The sequence below is a fragment of the Sceloporus undulatus genome, chromosome 6 (genome assembly GCF_019175285.1).
Source record: "Sceloporus undulatus isolate JIND9_A2432 ecotype Alabama chromosome 6, SceUnd_v1.1, whole genome shotgun sequence".
NCBI lineage: Eukaryota > Metazoa > Chordata > Lepidosauria > Squamata > Phrynosomatidae > Sceloporus > Sceloporus undulatus.
Genome location: NC_056527.1, coordinates 102,083,432 through 102,104,048, shown reverse-complemented (window position 1 = coordinate 102,104,048; position 20,617 = coordinate 102,083,432). Strand labels below are relative to the sequence as shown.

Sequence of the window (20,617 nt, the reverse complement as noted above, 5' to 3'; positions counted from 1 at the left end):
TTTTATTAGTTTTTGCTGACTGCTGTGGAAATCTGTAATCCTAACTCTGTACAACAACTGAAACATGATTTCTGTTGACAATTATAATGTCCTGAAAAGATAGAAATGGAAAAAAAGTTCCAAAATGTTCTTGTTGTTGACCAGAATGGGTGTATGGACATTCTTGCATTATTTCAAGACTCTTAGTATTTGGAGACTTTCCAGAAACACCTTTGTATTTTGTATATTGTCTGAATTGTTTGTTGAAATGATTTGGGGGGGGGGAGTAACTCAGAAATACAAAATATCATTGAATGAAACTGCCCCGAAAATCTCTAACAATCTTATCAAAAGGGAAACAATTTTTAAAAAAATACTTTGTGTTGTCAATTGAAATAAAGAAAGATTTTGATCCCTGTTGTAACCATATGTTGTTAAGTGCGCACAAACCAGAAAACTCTCATGTGAGGGTGGTAGAAACATCACTTAGCTGCTTCCCAAGACAAGCCCCTGTTAATAGTAGCAGCTGCTGCCCCATAAGTGGGGACTGGGGAACTTTCACATTCACAATCCTAAACTTGAAGTGATGTAGGAGTCATGAATCCATAACAGTCTTCTGTACATAACTCTAGGTTACACATTCCTAGCTGCCTAACCCAGCCACTGATTTTAAAATTCTAAATTCACCAGAAAGTGCATTTGAGGTACAATATGTGTTCAAGAAGCAATCAACTCACACTATGTGTGCGTAATAGGATTTTTAAATACTGTATCATTATAAAAAGGATTTATGAGGTTTTTATTCTGTGTAATGGTTCTGTTATGTGGTAATAATATATGATGAGATGTTTGAAGCCAACCCTCATCTCTTAAAAGCATTTGAATGCATGCATGGATTTCTGTCTTGTAAACATGAATCAGAAACATCTTGAGACAAAATCAGACATAAAATCTTACTTAAGAAAGATGTCAGTGTGCTCAGGTTGCTTGTCTCAAATTCCAGAAATATACAAAGACATTTTAAATCCTAGATTACAGTCCTGAGCATGCCAGAATTTGAAGGCCATCATGCACATGCACAGAAACTCAGGTGTGAAGTCTAAGCTGCTGTAGATAACCAGTTTAGACATAAGTATGAGTATGGGACAGGAGCAGAAGACTCGACCATACACTGCTGGGAGAATGGCAACAGTATTCTGCTGATGAAAGAAAATTAGGCAGTACTAAGAGAAAACAAGGCAAAGGGGTGAATCTGTGTAAACATCACTGTTCTTTTATGCTTCCTCATCGGTTTGCAAGGACAGTTTGCCATTAGCCTATGGGGTCTACTAATACACTTGGGTGAGTAAAGTAGTCTAATAGTTCCTGAAAGCATGGAATGAAAAAGGTTGTCTAATGGCATTTGGACCCCCCAGTTCAAGACCATCTTCAGTGTCTTTAAAACAGCTACAGAATTTCCCAGGGCATGTTAATGGACAGGAGCTATGTTGTTGTTGTTTTTGTCAAATGACCACAATATTCCTAGATTGAACGGGGGGGGGGGGGTCCTATTGCTGTTGTCATATGTTTCCCTTCACAATGAAAGAGTGAGAACTGTAAGATACATTATTTTCATGACTATGATGTATAGGCTACTAGAAACTGAGCAATTGTTTGTAGAAGAACTGGAGAGAATGACTGGCATTCCCCATTGCAGTTATGTTACATAAATTAGAGACCCCACTCCACTTGATCTCTCTCTCTCTCTCTCTCTCTCTCTCTCTCGATAATGCCAGCAGAATGGGCCTTTTAAATACCAAATGCTTGGCAACAATTATATGTGACAGTTTTCCACCCACTGCCACTAACTTACATGTCTTTATTAATAATTGTTCTTATTACTTTTGATAGCATTTTAATATACTTGGTAGCACGTTTGTTGTTATCTGTAAGATTACTTCAGGCCACTTATGGTTGAACTTGAAGAATAAAACAACTTTATTTGCAATCTATGCTGCCAGTGTTTCTCCACAATTGAATTCAATGGGGAAATTAGTTTAGTTTAGCTCAATGAGGAGCAATGGGAAGGTTATTGATAATGGAAAGAAGGGATCTTGCCTATGTCCAATGGCTCCAAACCCAGAGTACTCCAGAGGCAGTTTCTAAATTAATATACTTTTATTTAAAAGGGAAATCAGCAAGCATACAAACACACTTTCTCTCTCACACAAGAACTAACATAGTTAGTAAATGGTAGCAAATTGGGGGGGGTGGCTAAGAAGCAATACTGTATTGGTCCTGAAGTATAGCTCTATTGCAGGGATACTGTAATGAAGTAGCCACTGCAGCACATGGGGTGGCTGGCTTACAGAGGTGCCAATTTGAAATTGGACAGGACAGAAATTCTGTTTCATTCCAGACAGGACCAAATTGCTAGTGTCTGGGCACCCATATTTATACCCAGAAATGTGTCCTATGGAAGAGTTTGGTGAGTTGAGTGGCTAAATTTGCTTTTCCAGGGGAGAAGAATAGGGTGCTATATACGGTAATGACTGGACAATCTCCATGAATGTCCTCAGACAAAGGGAGTCCTAACCTTCAAAGGAAACGTCCTTTCTATGGGATATGCAAATGAGGGGTGGAACAGATGAACCAAATAAAGCGACTTCCAGCTGCTTTGAAAGCAGGGTGTTTATATGATGCACAATTCCAAAGCTGGTGGAAACCAAAATGAAGCCATACTCCAGGGCTAAAAGACAGAGCAAAAAGATGCCAGGATAGATTGACTTAGGGGTTGTACAGACCACCCATTTTAGCACCAGAATGAGACTGTGGCAACTACATGCTGTGGCCTCGATATTGCCTTTTCACATTTAAAAAAGGAGCCGCAAAAAGCAGCTCCTTTCAGCACCACAGAAAGGGTGTCATAGCCACTGGCATCACAGCTTTTTGGCACTCCTTTGGCACTATGTCATGTAGAGTCAGCGGCAGAGGAGCACCATGTTGCCACCTGCTGTGCAGTGTGGCACGCAGTGTCACACTGGCCTGGGGGCAGAGTCAGGGCATTCATCATGTAGATGCCATGCCCATTTCTACCCCCAGGCTGGCCAAAGATGCTGGTCTGTACACCTTCCAAGTGCAGAAGATGTGCATCTTCGTGCATATATATGAACAGCCCTGCACAAGTGCAGATGTATCAATCCAAAAAAAAGTGAAACTGCAGTGAAACTAATGGATATTATTACACCATACACAAACCAGACAGTCCAACAGGGGGGCATGAGGTGAAGGGGTGTGCAGGGGGCATGTATGGGGGCCCTTCACATTCAGCACTCCTGTACTCCGATGCTTAGTACCTGCAGAGTATTGCATGTGTATATGTGTGCATGATTGAAGGTGTGGCCATCCAATGGGATAGCATCTGAACAGGATGTGAGAAGTACTTGGAGGTCACAGGTGGTGTGTTCATGCAACAGTACACATACGTGGTGGGGAAATGACAAAAAAAACCCAACCCTAACAACCCAGCAGCATGGCTTGACACCATGCAGTGTGATTGCACATTGTGCATTTCAGCCACCTTGGGAATGGGCCATGTAGACAGTGGGGACCCAACTCACTTTCAGAAAGAGCAGGTGCAAGCTGTTTTTTCCTGCCTGAAGTTCTAGGTCTGGTTTTCCTCTATCATCCTCTTCTGTGAAGGGATAATAATTCTGAGAGATTCCAGCTAAGTGCTTTCCGTTTCTCCAATGCTGAGCCAGCCGGATGCCCAAATATGGTGTGGCTATTTTCCTGCGCTGGAGAGCCCCCTTTTGTACTGCTTGCCTAAGACATCCCTTTTGATATTAATTTGATAATAGGGTCACAAAGAGGTGACTGAAGGCTAGTTCTTGAGTTGCAGTTACAAATTTATAACCTAGATTTATGGATCTATAACAGCTTTGTATTCAGAAATCATTTCCAGAAGTATTCAGTGAGATTATAAGGGCATCTGCACTGCAGAAATAATGTAGTTTGACATCACTTTAACTGGTATGGTTCCATCCTACAGAATTATGGGATTTGTAGTTTTGTGATGCATCAACTGCCTTTGGCAGAGAAGACTAAAGACCTTGTAAAACTAAAAATCCCAGGATTTCATTGGATGGAGGCACAGCACTTCAAGTAGTGTCAAACTGCATTGTTTCTGCAGTGTGAATGCACCATAGGTAGTATTACAGTAAGACTAAATAAATGTCCCCTCAGCCCACCTTAGCATCTAGCCTCAGCAGTTGAAGAAAATCTGTTCAACTGGTTATTGGGGCACAAGGAGCATTAAGCTTCTAGCAAGGCTGCAGCAATGGGGAAATGAACTCATGTCACATTTCTTTGTGGCAGACTTGCTCACTGGTGCAGGAGGCTGGACATGTATTTCTCCTTCCATCCCAGATGACAACTGAAAAGACCTCCATTGCCTGATGCCATTTCTAGCTGTTAACATGGGTTTCATGGTCAGGCCAGGAAGCATTGCTTAGTTATACATACATAGCAAAGTAGCTAGAGTAGAATTTTGGTGATAAACTGGATCATGTTAAAGTAAAAGTTGCTCAGCTTGAGGTTTTCCTTTAAATCATCACTGTTGCGCTGGCCAGACATATTTCACAAACTGGCCTTTCTGATAGGTTGACAAATTTTAGTTCTGAAAAATTCAAAGATTGGTATCCTGTAAGCCTTTCACATGTATGGAATAGTCTCACCAATGATAAACAGGTTCTTTCTCATCCTTGATGTACCTATACACCTTCAAAATTTCTCCTCTAGAGCAGATTTTTGGGTGGTATTTTGATGCTTACAAGTGGAGGAAAACATGTATGTGGAAGTCCCATTATGAGACATGCTACACTGTTCCAGACATTCCTGAATGACCTATTTGTTCTTTCTCTTGATATTTGTCTGGAAATCATCAAAGAAATAATGAAGAGAGTTTTTCTCTCAACTGTTTTTCATAACAATTTTATCACACTTGGCCATACTAATCCCATCAATTCTTGCACTCATTAAGAGACAGAGGCAAGATCTCAAAAGAAATAAAATTAAACTACAATGTTCCTCAACATTTTGGCTGTGTGCAGATGGGAAAAAAACACTGTTCACCATACTTAAGGATGTGACGTTGAACACTGTAATTATCTCATAATAGTAGAAATTATCTTTCATCATGTTAATTCCCTGAGATCACTTTCACTATCAGTAAAAATGTTGAAAACAAAAGAGTCTGAAAAAACACAAGATTGTGTCAGCCTATCTTTAACTTTGCCGTTAAAAGCTTGTGTCAGTTAAGAAGCTTCTTATAACTAGTATCTCAGGATTTCCAAGGATTTTGTTTGCTCCGCAACTGAAGCTGTCCTTCCTTGACTAATATAGAGATTGGAACGCAGTGATCTTCTGGACTGTGCATTATGCGAGACAACTCTTGGTTCAAAAATTTATAACAGCGTGCATAATTTAAGGAGAAAATTGATGTAGAAATGCCTAGAAGGAAATAGGCATCAATATGTGCATTTTATGACAAATGAATGCAAAATGCTTTTGTCAAGAGAAAGGAATGAAAAAGTGATGTTTTGGGGAAATAATTTAAAGCACATTTTAACTGCGTTTTTGTGTGTGTGTTTTTAAAATATTTAAACTGATGTAGGATAGGACAAGACAAATGTGTGATTGAACATATGCAGAACTTCCTTTTACTGGATATTAATCCGATAAGTGCATATCTGCTGGTTAATGATAGTGAGTTAGACAAACCCTGGGCTCTTAATTTGATTCACATGCCATGGAAGGTTTCTTCCCGATACAGGTATTCTTTTGGATATTGTTAGCTACAACTGAATGCAAGACACCCACTGCAATGTGCACCATGGGTTATTTATTTCAGATCCCATACAAGTATTGTACAACAGGAGACATAATCATTGGACAGATTGTTACACAATTTGACTGCCTATTTGAAACAATATCATTCCAAGAACTTCCCAAAACCAAGTTTGTAGACCAACTCATGTAAGTAAATACTCTGTTTTCTATAATGTGCACTAGACTAGATCATAACCTTTAGAAATAATGGACTATACTTCAGCCTGTCTCAAACATGTTACAAAACAGAACCAGATAAGGTGGGGGTGAAGAAGGAAACTTTGCTCTATGACAATTTTAGCAAAATTGGGCAAAAATCACAGCAGTGTACTTTATATTTATTAATGAACTAATGTGTCATAACAATTTGTTTTATTATGCCTTTGCATTTTCCCTTGCCATCTATTTTGGCCCTATTATTTTGCTTTGTAAAAAAAGATAAAGAAATTAGGTTTGAAAATACATTGGAAGCTGATTGGCAAATGTTACACTAAACTGAACATTTCCCATGAACTGCAAAACAACACCAAAAAAGTGAACTCATAAGTGTTGATCAGGACTCCCATGTCTTCAAATTTCATGCATGTATGTGAGCTATCAGTCCCAGAAAACCCCATGATAGGTGTGCCTTAGGATTGCAATAAGTTGGAAGTGACTTGGAGGCACACAACAACAGTGTGAAAACCAAAAGGCAAAACAACAAATTGGCAGTTTTAAAAGCAGGTTTTAGCAGTAGCTTACCAAGAGCCCTTGGAGTTATTTGTCTGGATTTGTAAATGCTAGGCTCTTCTGAGTATGTTACTGTGTCCAGTATTTAATCTTCATTTAAAAAAAATAGTTAGGGTCATTTTTGTTTCTCAGTGAAGCAGCCTGAACTGAATCAGGACTAAGTATGAATCACTGAATCAATCATTCTTTTTGCCGAAACAATTAAGAAAAATTTAAATTGGAGATGCCATTAGCTGAAACTATAAACCCTCTTTTAGTCTAAAGTGGAAAAAAATAATACAGAAATTGAAGAATTTTGAAAATTTACAATATTCAAAACTGATTTATTTATTTTTAAAATATTTGACATTACTACATTACCACTAAAATGGGAAAACAAGCTTCTCATCACATTTTGTGGTTTGTTGTGAAATAATTTCATGGGATAATTGGTATAAGTATTTCCAATGAAAGGCATCAGTCATAAACTTTGGATTAGCCTTCATATACTCCACTTGTTTATAGCTGATAGCTTGCTGTTGGTATTATTACTGCTTGTAATATTGCTTTTTGTCTCTGTATTATATAGCCTAATGTTTTTTAACAAAAAAGTATGTAATTAGTAAATGTTTTGCAAAGAACCAGATCACTTAGGCTTCCCTCTAATTTTACTTGATTTGTCCTAATATGTGTATAGCTTTCATGATGTTCATGGTGGTACTCTATCATTTATATAAAGCTGGTTATACATACCTTTATAATAAGGTTATTTGTTACACACACATACTATTACCTCTTTCTTTAGTGCAAAAACAAAAAACTACCAGCATGTCCTTGCTTTGGCATTTGCTGTGAAGGAGATCAATGAGAACCCCAAGCTCTTACCAAATATCAGCTTTGGGTTTCACATCTATGATAATTACCTAAGTGCAAAGATGACTTATCAGAACACCTTGAAGCTTTTATCTGCTCAAAATAGGATCGTCCCCAATTACATCTGTGATAGACACTATAACCTGATAGCTGTTATCGGTGGACATAACTCTGAAACCTCGCTTCAAATGGCTACCATCTTAGGCACCTACAAGATTCCACAGGTACATTGAGTATATTAACCATGCATTTTTCACTGATGTTATGTTTCTCTTTCAAGTGATATTCTCAGGACTTTCTTTCCTCTATGCTTCCTTTGGAAAAGAGAGAGTCCAGATGGGAAATTCCTAGGCTATACTGCTTTGAGTTAAAGCATTGGGGAGGGGGGAATATCAGTAACTTGTTCATAAAATTCTTTAGCCCATAGCAAAAAGAAAATGCATGGGTTCTGTTCTGTTTCTACTTGGATAAGTGTTAGTGCAATTCTCTCTATGTCTACCAAGTTGTAAGCCACGGTCCAGAGATGAGACCAGGGAGCTTATCACACGGGGTTCAGGGAACGGAAATGGCACAGAATGAAAGGGGACAGGAAAGGAATGGAATGGAGAAAGGATGCATTTTACTGCATGCCAGAATGCTGCCAGTGCTGCTGGAAGTCCCTGTACCCTTCTCCATCTGTCCCACAGAGGCTGATTTTCAAGAACTGTTCTGAACAGCCCCCTTTGGTTCTATGCCATTCCCAAGCCCCATGCGATAAGCTCTCAGGTTTGAAGAGCATTTAGCCAACTGATTGCTCACTGTGTGAACCTAATTCTGAAATAGATTTAGTCTTACATAGCATAGTTTTTTATCCAGTCTGAAATAGCCAAGACAGTCCAGGGACAGCCCAAAATATCCTGGCTCTGAAACTGTCCCAAACTCTCTCCCCACCCTGTTTTCTCACCCTCTGTTCTGAAACTGGGTGCCTGTTCACACATTGCATCTGATGCTGTTGGAGTTCACTTCACTGTGAGGTAAGAATGAGGTGGCCAGTGATGATCATAAGACTGGGCACTTTGTTCTAACCTCAAAGTCAGTGACTTGTGGCAGCAGTGGACACCAGGTTGCTCAGCCGGATGCATTTCAAACAGCTGTCTGGGGTCAGAACAGAGTCTGAATTGATAAACTATTTTAATCCATTTTAACAGGGATACACCCTGGTTCTGGTGGGGAACAGGCTGGATGTAGCCTCCTTTGTTCACACCAGAACCAAGGTTTGGGCTATGAGTTGTTGGTCTCCCCACCAAGAGGATAGGGTGAGACCATTTTATTTGGCCCATGCAGCTCCTTTAAAGAAGAACATTTCACAGGCCCAGTAAATGCTTTTAAATCCTTCCTTTGTAAAAGTGTGTAATACACAAAGTTTACCACAATTCTGTCCTGTCTTGTAAAAGAAAGAAAAATCAATGGTTTCTCTCCTCAGATTGCTTACTCTGTATTAGCACCAGTGACAAATGTTAAAGAAAAGCTCCCTTCCTTCTACCGCATGGTCCCGTGTGAAAAATTCCAGTACATGGGAATTATTCTTCTCCTTCTGCATTTTCACTGGATTTGGGTTGGAATCATTGCATCAGATGATGACAAAGGAGAAAACTTTGTGCAGACATTGTTGCCAATGCTTTCTCAGCATGAAATCTGCACAGCTGTGATTGAAAGAACGCAAACTCTAGCTGATGTTTTAGAGAATTCCCAGCCATTAGAATCCATCTTTACACTTGCTGCTTCACTATCCAACTCTACTGTCAAAGTATATATTGTAAATGCAGATTTCATAACCATCTCATGCTTGAAATGGCTGATATTTATTTATGAAACATCAGGTGGCATTATGCAGATATCTACAGGTAAAATATGGATTATGACAGCCCACTGGGATTTTTCATCAGAGACATTTCACAGGGATTTTGAAATACATGTCTTCCATGGTGCCTTGTCTCTGGCAAGTCACTCAAATGAAGTGCCGGGATTTACAAAATTCATGCAGCAACTACATCCTAATTTGCCAAAAGGAGATGGCTTTATCAGGATCTTCTGGGAGCAGGCATTCAATTGCTTATTTCCTGACTCTAAAGAGGCAAAGGAGAATAATATTTGTACAGGTGAAGAAAAACTGGAGACCCTCCCTGCAACTATCTTTGAAATGGGCATGACTGCCCAGAGCTATAGCATTTATAATGCAATCTATGCTATAACACATGCTTTAGACAAGATTTTCTCATCCTCTACACGTACACCAAAAGCAATGGCAAATAGTAGACGGGATCCTCAAAATCTGCACTCTTGGATGGTAATGTTTCAAATATGAAAAATTCTGTCATGTCTGTTCTAGTGTGTAGTATAGAGAACCCCAAGACATACCAACTGTTATCATTTTTAAAATATCTGAGTATAGTTAGTCACAGGGATTCAGATCTAGACTTGCATGGAAGTCTATCCATTGCAAGAGATCAGCAGTGTATAGATGGTGTTAAAGTGTTAAATTTAAAGTTTTTACCTTTATTGTTGTGGTTTTTAAATAACTGTACACTTCAAAAATATTAATGGTGTTTTAATATGGTAGCTTGTTTAATTAAGTTTTGAAGTTTTTTAATTGTTGTTTTTAGCTTTATCTTTTTTTAACCTTGCTATAAACCACCTTGGATCACATATTGGGAGAAAGGGGAGAAAGACTGTATCTGTTGCTGTGTCCCTTCATATTGTTTCTGACTTATGTCAACTCTAAGGTAAACCTATCATAGGGTTTGCATGGCAAAATTTGTTCAGGTGATTTGCCATTGCCTTTTTCTAAGGGAGAAAAAGTGAAAATGCCCAAGGTTTCCAGAGCTGAGTGGGGATTCGATTCCTGGTCTCCCATAGTCCTAGTTCAACACTCCAACCATTACACCAATCTAATTCTAAACATTTGTTCAAAGTAGTTTTGTCATTGCTTTCCTCTAAGGTTGAGAAGGTATTACTGTATACTTTATAATTATTAAAAATATTTATCTATCACTTTTCTGCCCATTAGGATGCACCTTAGCAATCACAAAAATATACAAAAAGACATTGTTTTAAGAGCATTAAAGAGATGAAGCCAGTCTGACCACTTGAGTAGAAAGAGAGAGTTCATGGTCATCTCCTCAAAGCATTTCCTGAACATGTTTGTTTGGTCTTAGAGGTGTTTATTTGGTTTGATTTTAGAAAGGATGAAGAATAAACATACTTAATGGATCTTTACATGCTACTGTGTTCTTATTTAGATTGTTTAATTTAAAGGTGTGAGATCTAGATAGAGATACTCAACTTAGACCCCACTGAAATAAATGGGCGAAGTTGTTCATTGAATTCAATATAAAATGATTTGGTACTGGATTCAGCTCTACTGTATTAACCACCAGGTTGGAAAAACCTTTTCACTTTAACAATGGCCACATTACTCTATCCCATGCAAACTGCCTGCGCTTGAAATTGATCAGAACTATGGCACTACCGTATATACTCATTTATAAGTCTAAAATTTTGTACCCCAAAATCCTAGGTCGACTTATTTATGGGTCAATATGGTAATGTGATAGCACCTCTTTCAGATTTCCCATGCAATTTCTTTCTGTCCTGAGCCAAGCAGAGAAGAGTCCTTGGCGACTGATGGATTGCTAAATGCTTCAAAGTCTGGTGATTATAAAGATTAGAGAATTCAAACAAATGCCATTTTTATCTCGTTTTATTACTTCATGTTTGCTTCTCACTACCCAGCTTCACTTCTTTCTGAAGAATATCTCATTTAATAACAGCGCTGGAGACACTGTGTCTTTTGATGAGAATGGTGAATTAGCAGGTGGATTTGATATAATCAATTGGGTTACATTCCCAAACAAATCTTTCTTAAGACGGATTGTGGGAAGAATGGATCCACAGGCTTTACTGGGCCCAAAGTTCACAATGAATGAAGAAGCTATCACATGGCATAGGTCACTTAATCAGGTGAGATATGAACATGGTTTTAAGAGGCCAAGCTAAGTTCTTTATTCAGTACTGGATAAATGCCAGTTGAACAATGGAACCCAGTGGAAGTGGAGGGAAAGATCTGATCTTCCCAGTCTTTCTCTTTATGGGGATTGAAAGGGCACTGATGGGAAAGAAAGGCAAGAAGGCTGACTCACACTAGCATACCTACCCAGAGCTATAGCATTTATAGTATATACCATAACACATGCTTTAGACAAGATGGTCTCATCATCTATATACCAGAGTTATATCAGTGAGTACAGATATGTTCATGCAATAAGGAAGGAGCGTCTTGAATTCATCTGTGTCTTAGGCAATTCTTGCTGTTCATGAAGACAAGCAAATTTAATGGTTTTTCAAGGAATGCAATCAGCTGGCATTTTTAAAAGGGGGGGGGGAGATAAAGATTCTACATCTTTCCACTTGCAGAAAAAAGAGCAAGTATATCCCTTGAATACACTTCAACTGGTATCCTGTAAGTAGCATTCTTGGATGCAAGCTAATCTTATACTTTGTATGTCTTTATATGTGATAATCAAAAAGGTTGGTATTCCTTTCATCTCTCCACAGTGACCAAAGCCCCTCAGTGAACTTCCCACTGAGCTGCTAAAGGCCCTCCCCATAGACATTCTATGCCTCATAGAGACTGTGGAGAAGGACATCACAGAAGCATCTGGCTATGTCTCTTCAATCAGACATGCAATGATTATTTGTTTGTTTGTTTATTTATTTATTTATAGTATTTATACCCCACCCTTCAGCCCTAAAGGCTATCAGAGTGGCTTACAATTATTATTTTTAATTAGACGGTTCCCTGCCCTCAGGCTTACAATCTAAAAGACACGACACAAAAGGAGAAGGGAATGGTAGGAAAGGGGATGAGGGGACGAGAAAGGGGAATAACCCAGTGGTTATTCTCTCCCTCTGAGGCCTGGACCAAGGCAGATGGACTGGAGGGAGGACTCTACTTCTTCAGGCTTGCCCTGATGGAGCTGGGCTTGCCTGGTCACTCTCTCACAGGACGAAGGATGACACTTATCATGTAGGGAGGGCTCTTTTTTTCCAGACTAGCCCTGGTGGAGCTGGGCCTGCCTGATCACTTCCTCATAGGCTGAAGGATGACAGTTATCATGGAGGGAGGGCTCTCGTTCTTCAGGCTAGCCCTGATGGAGCTGGGCCTGCCTGTTCATTCCCTCACAGATAGAAGGATGACAGTTATCATGGAGGGAGGGCTCTCTTTCTTCGGGCTAGCCCTGATGGAGCTGGGCCTGCTTGTTCATTCCCTCTCAGGTCAAAGGATGACAGTTAGCAAGGAGGGAGGGCTCTCTTTATTCAGGATAGCCCTGATGGAGCTGGGCCTGCCTGTTTACTCCCTTGCGGGTCGAAGGATGACAGTTAGCAAGGAGAGAGGGCTCTCTTTATTCAGGCTAGCCCTGATGGAGCTGGACCTCCCTGTTCCTCTCAGGCCGAAGGATGACAGTTATCATGGAAGGAGTTCTCTTCTTTAGGCTAGCCTTGGTGGAGCTGGGCCTGCCTGTTCACTCCCTTGCAGGCTGAAGGAGTACAGTTATTATGACCTCTGGAGGACTTCAGTGAATGTCAATGGTCTTTGCATCTGTCTACAATGATATAATCAGACACTTCTGTGATGTAACTCTCTGCAAGGCAGAGAATCACAAGGCAGGGGAGCATGTTTCAGCTCCATGGTAAAGTCCAGGAGGTGATAAATAGCTCAGCATAGCATAGTTCTGTGTCCAGAACCCCTATGCTATGCTGTGCCAAGTTGGCTTTTGGCCACTATTATGGAATGGGAAGAGTCAGGTCTTTCCCACCACTTTGAAATGTAGTTAGAAGCCAGTTTCACATCTTTAGGAGTTCTACTCATCTGGGTAATTCAGAATTTACAAAATCAGCTAGTTCTATTCCCTATTGTTCATTATAAAAAGCATATTCCTGATACAAAGTAACTTTGCTGTTAGCTAAATGTAGTCTATTTCCCCCCCATTAAGCCATCTGTTTTCTTTTCATCTTTGAACAAGATAGATGGTGCCAATTGCTTTGTGTAATGACAACTGCCAACCAGGTTACAGAAGGAAAAAAAATAGAGGGGAAACCATTTTGTTGCTATGATTGTGTTCCTTGTCCATATGGGAAGATTTCTGATCAGAAGGGTAAGAGATATTGTGGCCAGTATTCTATATGGTGTTACGCATAGTATTATGTATAATGTATTTTCTTTTTTCTTCTACACACCCATGTCAGATGTTTGAAAGAAAAGAGAGCAGATCATGACAACCCAGTTATTGTCCAGATTCCATTAAATTGTATACCAAAATGTACAGCTAAATCTCCAACTCTTAACATAAATCTCAGCACCAAACAAGAAATTTCCTAATTTACCTCCATTTCTATAGAAAACAAAGCTTTTCAAAATCATCTCGAACCTCTCATTGACTTCTTATACATAGGATGTGGTGAAACTGTCATGCATGATCTTATCAAAGTTCTGATTTTGCTCCACCAAACTCATTCTGTCCTAATTATGTTTGATGAGAACAGGAGAAACAATTATGAGAAACAAGTGATCCAAACTATGAAGCCATGTAACAGAAAGTTTAGAAGGAGATATGTTAATTGATTGCCTGGTGCCCTTTCTGGAGCTCCTACATAGAAAGAGAGGAAATCAACTGCCTTTTGTATTTCAATTGTCCACAATAATTTCCTTCCTACTATCCAATGGCTCTGTTTTATGGGTTAAATCCAGACTTAAATTAGCTATGTTTAGAATCACTGAAGTCAATGGAATTAAAGAGTGACTAATTTAATATTGCAGTGGAATATTCACTGGATCTGTCATTCATTATTAAAGTATCTCTGGCTTAATTCTTCAGTCCTCCCTCCATCCTGATAATGATTACTTTGGTTAACATTCTGTTGGACTGCTGGTAGAGCATAAAGTTCCATCAGTGTGCTAAGACTGATTGTCAGGGTAGCAAATCTGCTCTTTGCCTGGCCCTGGCCACCTGGATAAGCTTCTATGCCTTTCTTCCCTAGCTATGCAAAGGCAGTTGGACAGTAGATGGATAAGTTTTTGTGACACTTAGTGGTCGGTGAACAGAACTTTCTGGCAGCTATTTTGCGACTAGAGCAAACATGTTTCATGAGTACCATGGAGATTTGTCTTTGCATGATGCCTCCCAAAAGTACTTAGGCTGGGATAAAAGGATTTATGCGAACATGAGTCACCAACAGGATTTTAGTGATAACTGGATGCATATAGAATATCTTTTGTGTTTCAGACAAGGATGATTGTTTGCCATGCCCAGGAGATCAGTTTCCAAACAAGAAGCAAGATGAGTGCCTTCCCAAGACCCTACACTTCATCTCTTTCATCAAGCCCTTAGGAATGACTTCAGTTATTTTGCCCCTGTTGTTTGCTTCCATCACAGTTTTCGTGCTGGGAATTTTTATCAAGTACAAGAACACTCCTGTTGTTAAAGCCAACAATCGGGCCCTCACATATTGTCTTCTTATTTCCCTATTGTTCTGTTTCCTCTGTGCCTTATTATTTGTTGGCAAGCCTCTGAGAATGAACTGCTATTTACAACAACCTGCTTTTGGTGTCATTTTCTCAGTAGCTGTTTCCTGTGTACTGGCAAAAACTATTACAGTTATCGTGGCTTTCTTGGCCATTAAGCCAGGATCAAAGATAATAAAATGGGTGGGGAAAAGACTGGCCAACTGTATTCTTCTTGTTTGCCCCCTTATTCAACTTAGCATTTGTACGGTATGGCTATGTACTGATTCTCCATTTCCAGATTTTGACATGCACTCTCTCGCTGAAGAAATCATAGTGGAATGCAATGAAGGGTCAGTGACAATGTTTTATTATGTTTTGAGTTACCTGGGATTTTTGGCTCTTGCAACCTTTATTGTGGCTTTCCTAGCCAGGAAGTTGCCAGATGGTTTCAATGAAGCCAAGTTCATTACTTTTAGCATGCTGGTCTTTTGCAGTGTTTGGTTGTCATTTATTCTGTCCTATCTTAGCGCTAAAGGAAAATACATTGTCGCTGTGGAGATCTTCTCCATCTTGGCCTCTAGTTTTGGATTATTAGGTTTGATATTTTTCCCCAAATGCTACATAATTATCTTGAGACCAGAGCTGAACAGTAAAGACCAGCTAATAAGGAAAATGGTTAAGTAGGTTATATACTTTCTGTTATTCTGAAACATGTATATTTATCCTAAGAAAATCCAGGAAACATATTTATGGATCCCCATATTTTTTCAGTCTGCACTTTCCTTCAGAACTATGATGTCAATTATCTCTAGTTCTATGAAGAACAGCTTGCAGTCTTCCAGGCACATGAATATCTGTTATACCTCACCATGGGAGTTCGTATGAGTTGTTGCTTAACCTGGCTCAACCTGGTTGCTTAACCTGGCTCAGAAAGACCTTGAAGCAGTGGTACACACATTGGTAACCCCTCGTTTAGACTTCTGTAATGCACTCTACATGAGGCTACCTTTGTACTAAGTTCGGAAGCTTCAATTAATTCAAAATGCTGCAGCCAGATTGGTCACAGGACAATATTGCACCAATATTAAAATCTTTACACTGGCTGCTGATTATCTTCCAGGCACTATACAAAGTGTTGGTCATTACCTTTAAAGCCCTACATGGCTCGGGCCTGAGTTACTTAAGGGAACACCTCTCCCTACACAATCCGACCCACACTCTTAGAATCTCAGGGAAGAAATTTCTGGAATACACAAAAACTAGACTGGTCACTACTTCCCACAAAGCATTTACAGACGCGGCCCCAAAATTATGGAATAACTTACCGGAAGAGATCCGTCTTAATACCACACAAGAAGCCTTTAAGAAAGCATTAAAGATGGATCTCTTCCGGCTGGCATATCCACCCGACCTGCTATAGCTGAATATTCCCACTCTGATTTGATAATACAGAAAACAGACGACAATTTGGATGTGTTAATTCTCCTACAGCAATACTGTTGGTTGATTAGTATTGTACTGTATTGTTAAATAATGCTGTTTTTATCTTATTGTGCACTTTGTAATTTGTATTGCTGATACTGTTGTGATTCCACATCGATCCACAGGGAGAGGTGGGAAATAGAAATATTATTATTATTATTATTATTATTATTATTATTATTATTATTATATAGAGGGCCACAATTTTATACTCCTGTTTTATTCAGCTTTAGAGTTATCATTTAATTCTGTTTAGAGTAGTAGGATGCTAATGTAATGTAACAAGTATCTTTTGTGTAATGTTGTTTTTTGTTGATTGTTCATTTTTGCTTGAAGCAACACCCATCATTTCTCATCTTTATAAACACACTTTATTAATAATTGTAATTATATATGGTCCTAATGGATGCTTCCTCTTCATGTGCAGAAGCTGACAACGTGGGGAAATTTGTCTCTGTTTTGCAAATGAAAGGACATGTTCCCCTTACAGAATGGTATCATGGGAGTCAGCTTAGATGCTCCATAATCCAACTTGATTCTTATACCCAGGCACCTTGTTGGCTTATTTGTATGTACAATAAAATCCTACATTCTCTCAAAAATAATCTTTTCCTTTATCTCATTGCTATTCCTATCATCTAAAGAACCCATAATGTAAAGAATAAGATTTTCAAGTGAAGACACTTATTTTAAAAAAATCCTGCATGTTAAAAATGAATGAAATGGACTGAACTAGAAGCAAGGAGGCAAATATACACAGTAGAACTCCATGGGTACAGAAATTAGGAATGGACTGATGTGCCTCTATTGCTTTATTTTACACTGGAATGTTTAAATAACAGGTCAGCCTGGAGTGTTAATAACCTCAGTGGTAGCAGCTGAGATGGCAGATACAGTCATGTATACATATACAGGTTATCATTCCAATTGTAATATATGTGCTGTTGAATTTTCAAGAATTAACTGTACTATACAAAAGATCTTGGGGAGAGATACAGCCTTTAGACCAGATTTGTATATGCTTAACATTATTATTATTATTAGCATTTATCTATAGAGCACTGTAAAATTTGCACAGCGCTTTACGTAATAGAGATCAAATTAAACAAGAATAAAGGCTGCCAAGCGGAGCACAATCTAAAACAACAACAACGCTAAAATAATACTAACTAGTATTTAACAACCAGTAATTTGGAATGCCTCCCAGAACAAAACTGTTTTCAACTCAACCTTGAAATTAGCCAAGGAAGTAATAGTTCTTAGTTGTGTGAGGAGGAGATTCCAGGCATGGGGACCAGCACAGAAGAAGGGGCAGATTTGAGCAAGGGAGGAGGAGAATATCAGCTGGGTCAGGAGATTGGTGTCATAAGAACTCAGTATGGGGGGAAAGTGATAAGGAGAAACAAATGCTGACAAATAAGAGGGAGCTAAGCCATGAATGGCCTTAAAGGTCAGGAGAAGAATTTTGTATTGGATTCTGAAGGGAATAGGGAGCCAATGGAGGGATAACAACAAGGGGGTAACATGGTCAAAACAACGGGCAGGGGAAATGATCTTCGCCACTGAGCATTGCACAGAAATTAGGGGGCTAAGGTGGGGGTTAGGAAGTCCCACTAGCAGTGAGTTACCATAATCCAGGTGTGATATCACCAATGCATGCAACAGCATCTTAGCCGTCAACACAGAAAGAAACGGTTGATTTCTGGCAAGATTATAAAGAAAAAATCTGCATGATTTGGCTGCAGCCTGGATCTGTGGAGTGAATGATAAAGAAGAGTCAAATAAGAATCCGAGACCACAGGCCTCATAAACAGGTGAATAGAAATATCATTCACAGTAATTGACAATGAACATTGTACACATAGCTTGGGTGGGAAGACAAGTAGCTCACTTTTGGCCATGTTGAGCTTCAAATACTGGTGAATCATCCATGCAGAAACAGCAGCAAGACATGACAATTGCTGCTCAACACCCGGGGAAAGTTCAGTGGTAAAGAAGTACAGCTGGGTGTTGTCAGCATACAGGTGATATTGAAAGCCATAGGAGCTAATAAGAATCCCTAAGGAGAGGGTATAGAGGAAGAACAAAACCTGATCTCCTGTAGCTACTGCAAAAGATCTGACTGACATGTCGGATTTAAACCAATTTAAAACTGGTCCTGTGAAACCTGGGTCTTGGAGTAAATCCACCAAGAGACCATGAGAGACCATGATCAATGGTCAACATGATGATCCATGATAATGTAATGGAAAGAAGACATAAAATGCTAATATCTTATATGTTTACAGCCACAAGAATTATCTTTATATGAAATTGGAAGAAACAACAAAATCCAAATGTTTCAGAATGGCTGGATAAAATGATGGCATTGGCAGAGCTAGTGAAACTGACCAATCTTGTTAGAGGGAGGGATTTAAAAGAATTTGTGAATACCTGGAAACCTCTTATGGAATATAAGAAGAATTTGAGAGGGGACGATACTATATTAAGATTCAATATGTGATTATTAACTGTTTGTTTTGTATTGGCTGGGGTTGATATCGTTTCCAAGTATAATGGTTTGCAGTTGATGGAGAGAGGTATGAAAATAATGATAGATGTAATCTAATCAATTGCAAATTATATGGGTTGGAAGTCTAAGGGTTTTAGGTTTATATCAAATTTATGTTATGTTGTAGTGGAGGGTGGGTGGGTGGTAGAATTTTCTATTTTATACTCTTTTTTCCTTTCTTTTCGTATGTTTTGTTTTTTCTTGCTTTATTGTTCTCTTTTTTTTCTTTAGATGTAACTCCATAAATTTTATTGTTGTTGGTAAAAGGTTCATCTATTAACTGATTAAAATATTTTTTTAAAAAATAACATTTTCAATTTTGAAGTTTTAATTTTTAAAAAATTCTGGGGCCTCTCCTTTCTTCTCCCAGTGAGCTTCACCCCACTCTCACCATCTCTTAAAGCATTTTAATGAGAAACAGGTGAATGCCACAGCCTGTTTCTGCCTAAAAGTTGGTGTTTGAGGAAAAGTGATGTCACCCCCCACTTAGGGCATCACCAGGTGTGGTCCACACCTCCAGCAACCCCCCTAGTGATGCCACTGGGTAGGAATGGGGTTTGATGTAGACTAACATGCCTCAGAGATAACACTAGGACAGGATAGCAACTATGTCCCAATTAGGCTTTGGTCTAGCCTGTGCCTTATGGCCTACTTGCCCATCTATGATCAAGCACTCAGTAAGGCCTATTCCACACCACACATTCCAAAAAAAGAAAGGAGAACAATGAAACCATATGCAATTCAAGAGAGACCCTAAGCAGCTCCAATGACCCAAGGGCTAAGCCCATAGTACATATGTACTGGGTAGGCCCACCTAACTTCATTGAACGCAGCCCACCTTCCAAAATATACTGTACCAGTATGTAGAGTCATGGCACATGGCAAGGCTGCAAATGCAATTTGGGAATACACTAAAATTTTCTCATGGAGTTTGGGGAGGTAGGGATGTGAGGAGGTGGGCTGCAAGCTGCTAAAGCTACATGAAACCATGTGGCTGTACCAATTCTCAGACAACCTCCACTCACTGCACCGGGACCACAATGCTTTATGTCGAGATACACCCTGCAAAATCCAGCCGACCAGCTAGTATGCTGTGGCTAAAGCTGAGGAGCCACTGGGCAGAATGCTTTGGGTCAGATTTAGAGACCTAGGGGTTAATAAGTCTGGCAGGCTAGAGAAATACTAATACTAGAAATATCATGTATGTTGCATATGCTCCTTCCTTCCTTCCTTCCTTCCTTCCACTCCCCTCCCCTCCCCTTCCCTTCCCTGCCCTTCCCTGCCTTCCTTTTTTACTGCCTCCAACTCATGGACTTTCTGTACTTCTAATTTCTTCCATTTGGGGCCATTTTCAACTGGTCATCTTCTGGTTATGATGAAACTAAAAACAAATCGAAACAAAATGTGATGATGAAACTCTTCTTTAAAACAAACAAAACAAAACTGTTTTTCCTTGCCTACTCTTTGGCTTCATCTACAGCCCAATACTCCAGAGAAATAGCTTAAAATGTGTAATTATCTCAAATTGCTTGCATTTCTTTGAGGCCAAGGACATGATCAATAATGTAGCCCAAGAACTATTTAAAAAAATTAACTATTCCATTTAAAAATGA

At 39.3% G+C, this 20,617-nt stretch overlaps 1 pseudogene; it reads left to right on the top strand.

Moving 5' to 3' along the window:
* The first annotated feature begins 5,851 nt into the window (after positions 1-5,851).
* Positions 5,852-15,655, top strand: LOC121933771 (annotated as a pseudogene).
* Positions 15,656-20,617: the final 4,962 nt, after the last annotated feature.